Genomic DNA, 5924 nt, shown 5'->3' on the forward strand with positions numbered 1-5924 from the left:
GAAAGAGTAAACATCAAGTAAAGCTCGCCGCACACGAAAATCCTCTCGCGAAGTCGCTCACGCGTGTATGTAGTCACAGCAGACTAAAGCGTAAAATTTCTCCAGCCCATCAAAGAAATTCTAGGGCCGTCTCTAACTAATACAACTATTTAATATTGTACTTAAACTAATTTATATAATAAGATTTGAATAATTATTGTTAGTCTCATAATAAGAGAAGATCAAATAAATAACGCAATAAGTTCGAAAAAAAAAAAAAAAAAGTAATACACCCAGGAACCTTGCGCTGTTACTGAAGGAAAGTCTTAGAGTGTTGAAGATAGGTGGGACTAAGTCTGGTATGTTATACTTCCTAGTGAAGAGAACCAGCTCGGTCTTTGAGGGGTTAATTCCTAATCCGTTATTTTTGGTCCAGCTGGACAAAACACTGAGTTACACTGTTACACTGTTATGTTCCATAGAAGTGGGGAGAGGACGCCTCCTGCGGAGTGCCTCTGCTGACGTGCCTAGTCAGGGTGAGCAGTTGGTTTATGAGTCCCACCAAGTGGCGGTCCACCCCAAGGTCTGTCAGGGCTATCGCCGTTGGGATGACGTTGTTAAAAGCTCCTTCTATGTCCAGGAAAGCTACCAGAGCATATTCCTTTTGGGACTTTGACTTTTCTATCTCAGAGACGAGAGAGTGTAGTGCTGTCTCTGTCGATTTCACTTTCTTGTAGTCGTGTAGGGTTGAGAGTTGATCTCAGATGCAGGTCGATGATTCTTTCAAGGGTCTTTAGTAGGAAGGATGACAGACTGATTGGTCTGAAATCCTTGGGGGTCGTGTGTGATTGTTTCCCAGCTTTGAGGATGAAAACAATACGGGACTCTAGCCACGATTGTGGTAGGTGTCCAAGAAGTAGGGACCTTTTAAAAATGCCAAGAATCCGATTTGGATAGTATTTTTCTAAGTCTGGCTGCTTCAGTTGTATTTTCAATTTCTGAGCAGAAGGAATGCCACGCAAGGGCTCTTTTGTAGGCGGTCCACAGGGTTTCCTACTTTCCTGCCTTGGCCCTGTTAAAAAGGGTTCTGCAGTCTATTCGGAGGGGGGACAGTTCTGCTGGCCACCAGGGAGGTTTTCTTTTTCTTTTGGGCTTGCTATTGGGGCAGGCCTTTTTAGTGCATAATTGCAGGTTTCTGTGAAGATTGAAACTAGTTCGTTTAGACTAGAGATTGTTTGGTGGTATGGAGGTGGATCCGTTGGGATTTTTTAACTTAAAATATTTTGGTATTTTTCCAGTCTATTTTCCTTGGGTTTGTGAAAACTGCTGGTTTTGAGAGATTGATTGTAAGGGTCGTTTCTATGTACCTGTGGTCCGAGAAAGAGTGCTTATCTAGCACCCTCCAGTGAGTCACTATCTCTAATAGTGGTTTAGAGACGAGACTAACTCTCTATTACCTATTTTTGGTTCTTAATGATAAAGGTGGGGTGATTACCTTTATTACATATGAAGAGATTTGAACTAAAGATAAAGTTAAAAAGAGACTCACCGCGGTCGTTTGTGTCTGTACTCTTCCATTGTGTATGGTGGGCGTTAGCATCATACCCTATTAGTAGGCCTATGTTTTGCTTTTCGCTGTCTTCTACCAGTCTCCTAACCAGGTCATCCGGCTGTTCCTGCCTTTCGTAGGCCATGTAAGATGACAGCACTCGGAACGGAGAAGGCTGATTCTCCACGGTGGCTTCCGCGTTGTCTGCATCGCTGTAATTATGGAGCAGAAAAATGCTAAGGTGCTTTTTGGCTAGAATGCAGGCTCTTATTTTACCTTCGCTGGAAGCTGTAAGAAGCTTATATTCCTTAGTCCCTAATCCTGAAAAATTTCCTCCCACTATCCATGGTTCCTGGATTAGGACTATGTCGACTCCATCTTCAGCCAGATGGAGTTGAAGAGCAGCGGAAGCTGCCTTACTATGGTGGAGGTTTAACTGCAGAAGCCTCACGGACATCTGCTGTGGGCCTCTCCACCACGGTTGTATCGGCTCCCTCCTCGTCCGATGTGTCCAGGTCTGTCAATTGACCCATGTTCGCAAGGCTGCGGAGGATTGAGGCATCGGTCGAGTAGCCGTCCTCGGTTTCCGATGCCTCGATCTCGGAGGCGATCTCCTCAATCACTCCTCCACTGCCTTCCTGATCCTCCTTGGCGGAGTCCGATTTGTAGACCTTTATGGTCACTGAGCTAAACCGGAAGTTTAGCTCCCCGTGAGCGGCCTCAATGGGAGCTAGGGACTCCTTGTTTAGAATGAGGATGGCCTGATTTGTTGGTCCCTCCATTTCGTCGACCTTCACCACTCGGCAGTCCGAGGTGGGAAGGTGCGTGTTGCACCGCTGCAGCATGGTGAGGATCTGGTCCGGCGCCTTCATGGATGCCGGGATCCAGATCCTTGCCCGGGGTCGGCAAGGTACGTCGGACCAGCTCAGCGCAAAAAGTCCGGCGCCCTCATACACCTCCCCCAACCCTTTTACTGCGGCTTTGTATAGCTCCGCAGAGCGTTCATCGTCACAGGCGATTACCTTGACGCCGCCTTGGAACCATCCCACGTCTTTGCAGACAGAAGAGGGGCCAGGTTCCTTGGTCAGAATCTCAAAGCATTATATGGCTAGGGCTGCCTCTACCAACTTCCACTTATTTTGTGGAATTCTGCCACTCAGGTGGTTTTTTTCGACCACGCCCAGGAGAATGCGGTTTTTCGCGATCTCCGCAAAGGATCGCCCTGTCTGCACGCGTTGCCGCTTTGCCGAGGGGTCGGAAGGGACGTCCTGGGAGCGCTCCCTCTTAGATGGAGGTCGCTTTTTGACCGCTTGGGTGGTTTGGGGGCTTCCTTGCCGAAGTTTGGCAAAACGGATTTAGCCCATTTTACCTTCTTCATCCACTCAGCCGAAGGAGCCGTTTTTGATCTCTCCTGGCTGCGTAGGATTTGACCTGCAGATCGTTTCTCTGCGTAGGTATGTTTGCCTTTACCGGATGCCAATGGGTGCTTTCCGTCCTTGGCTGCGCCTGAAGGGGGCATCATGGCACTAGGGGTTCACCCGAACCCGATCCTGCGGTGTTGGCTTCTGTAATAGCACTGCACCAATAGCTACATTACTCGCGTCAGTTGTTAGAAAAGGGCTTTGAAAAATCAGGGTAGATTAATATCGGATCTGAAGTTATCAAAACCTCTTTCAAATTATTCAATGTAGTCTTTACATTTGATATATATTACAGCACCTTTCTTTAGTTTGAGGGTCATGAGTTTAACTTTCTCGGCAAAGTTAGGAATAAACTTGCGATAGAACCCATAAAATCCCAAAAATGATTTTATCTGTTTAGGTGTCTTAGGTAACAGAATTATGTTTGGGTTTGGTTTAATGCCATTTGTTGTGACACAATATGTCCAGGAATTCAGTTTATTTTCTCATGAATTCACATTTGTCAAGCTGCAACTTCAAGTTGGCGTCTCTCAAAGACTTTTTTTAAAGATAAAACATGCTCCTCCAATGAAGTTTTTTTTTTTTTTTTTTTAAATTTCTCCTATTTATTGAATCTTTCCCTTTGCTTAAGAGACTAACAATAAGTTTTCAAATCTTATTCTAAGCTAGCTAATTATCATTTTATGAGATGATTTGTGCTATGTGGCCTAACAAATTTAACGCTGGGCTGGTTGATCGTTGCGGTGCAGTCGACTTTGCCTGCATACTCGAAGAAGTTTTCTTGCAAGGGGATTTGGATGTGAGCCTAGTTTTTCCTTGTATTTAACTTTTCTCTCTGTTATTGTCTCAATGACAAGTTTTATTTCTAGGTCTTTGTGTATATTCTCGTTCCGAAGATACCATGGAGCTCCAGTTATGATTCTCAGAATCCTAGACTGTGCTCGCTGTATGATGTCGATGTTGCTTCTCGATGCATTGCCCCATAGCTCGGATCCATAGGTCCATATGGGTTTAAGAACGGAGTTATACAAAAGGACTTTGTACTACAGGCTTAGGGGAGACCGAACGTTTATAAGCCAGTGTAGATCCTTTGCTTTTAGTCTCAGGTGCGTCGTCTTGGCCTCTATGTGTTTCCGCCAGGTGAGCCGCTTGTCCAGATGAATACCTAAGTATGTTACGTCATCGGCTTGTGGGATGCGCGTGGTTCATTACCAGCTTTGTTTGTTAAGGGTAAACGTAACTTGTTTGCATTTTTGTTCGTTTACTCGTATGCGCCAATCTGCAAGCCAATTCTCTACACATGTTAGATAGCGTGCTAGTTGCATCGTAGCTTTTACTGGGCATTTGGATCGACTCAGTATTGCAGTGTCATCAGCGAATGTGGATATTGTTAGCTGGTAGTCTGTTGGGATGTCCGCCGTGTATAGGGTGTATAGAATTGGATCTAATACACTTCCTTGGGGCACTCAAGCTTCTATAGTACAATCGCTTGAAGTGCTTGAACTACATCTAACCGCGAACACTCTTTTGTATAAGTAAGACTTTAGAAGCTTATGTAAGTATTGAGGCAGCAGTTTGGTTATTTTAAACATAAGTCCATCCAACCATACTCTATTGAATGCTTGTGCAACGTCTAAGAATAAAGCTGTACAATATTCACGATGCTCAAGAGCAGTGCGAGTTTCCGTTGTGATGCGGTTAACCTGCTCAATAGTTCCATGTTTTGCCCGAAAACCAAATTGGTGCGATGGGAGTGTGTCGTGTGTTTTAAGGTGGGGACTGATGCAGCAGTACTTTTTCAAATAACTTGGAGAGACAAGTAAGTAGGCTTATTGGCCTGTATGATGATGGCTGTGTTTTGTCTTTCCCAGGCTTAGGGATCATAACTATAACTGATTTCTTCCACTTTTGATGAAAGTATCCAATTTTGGTAATGGCGTTGAAGAGTAGGAAGATTTGTAGAACTGCACACATTGGAAGCTCGATGATCATTTTCGGTGTTATTAAATATAACCAGGCGATTTTCCAGTCTTCAGTTGCTCTCTAATGACTTTCGTTATTTCGCTTGGCCGGAATTCTATGGGATCTTGTGGTGCTAATTCAGATGCAGTTAAGGGTGGGAGAGTAAATGAGTTAGTGGCTGGATTGGGTTGAAATACCTTTTTGAGATGATCAGCGAAGACTCTTGCTCTGTCCATGTCACTACGAGACCAGTTTCCGGTAGAGTTACGGAGGGGTACGACAGTTTCTGCTGGTGCCTGCAGATTCCTGTGGGCTTTCCACAATGAGTTTTTTGTGCTGGTGGGCGTGAGGTTCTCGATGTAACGCAGTTGTGCGTCCGCTTCTTTTTTCTTAAGCGCTTTAGTAAGTCTGCGCGATGCTTCTTTTAGTCTACTCTTTGCGCCAGGTGATCTGTGCTCCTGCCCCTCCCTTCGAAGTCGTCGTTTTTCAAGCACAAGGAGTTCGGTATCTCGACTTGTCATGTTGAACTTTTTACTGCATCCGTGGGTATCTTGTGGAGTTGACGCTTTTGCTGCTGCAACTAGTGTTGATTCTAGGCTACCAGCAAACTGCTCGATGTCTTGCTCGGTTTCTAATGAGCTAGAGAAGTCGGTATGTAAACAAACATATTTTTTGTACCTCTCCCAGTTGGTCCTGTTGCTTGTGAGTCTATACGGCCGCTCGATGTGTTGCAGTTGGTACAAAAGATTAAAGAGCACCGGGCAGTGATCAGATGAAAGTTCTGAAAGTGCCTCAGCTGTAATCATTGATTGGGATATCCTTTTGGTGATGGCAAAGTCAATCAAGTCTGGAAGCTTTTTAGGATCTGCTGGCCAGTATGTAGGCGTACCCGGAGAAACATAATTAAGCTTGTTTTGCGGCTTAATAATTGCGTTGTATAGCTGTTTTCCTTTAGGGGTCGCTATCCGAGATCCCCAGAACATGTGCTTGGCATTCCAATCACCAGCTGCAAC

At 45.0% G+C, this 5924-nt stretch overlaps 1 pseudogene; it reads right to left on the reverse strand.

Annotated features, from left to right (window-relative positions):
- Positions 1-906: 906 nt before the first annotated feature.
- On the reverse strand, positions 907-2400 carry LOC122756489 (annotated as a pseudogene).
- Between the last annotated feature and the right edge of the window lie 3524 nt (positions 2401-5924).

The sequence above is a fragment of the Drosophila santomea genome, chromosome 2L (genome assembly GCF_016746245.2).
Source record: "Drosophila santomea strain STO CAGO 1482 chromosome 2L, Prin_Dsan_1.1, whole genome shotgun sequence".
NCBI classification, from domain to species: Eukaryota; Metazoa; Arthropoda; class Insecta; order Diptera; family Drosophilidae; genus Drosophila; species Drosophila santomea.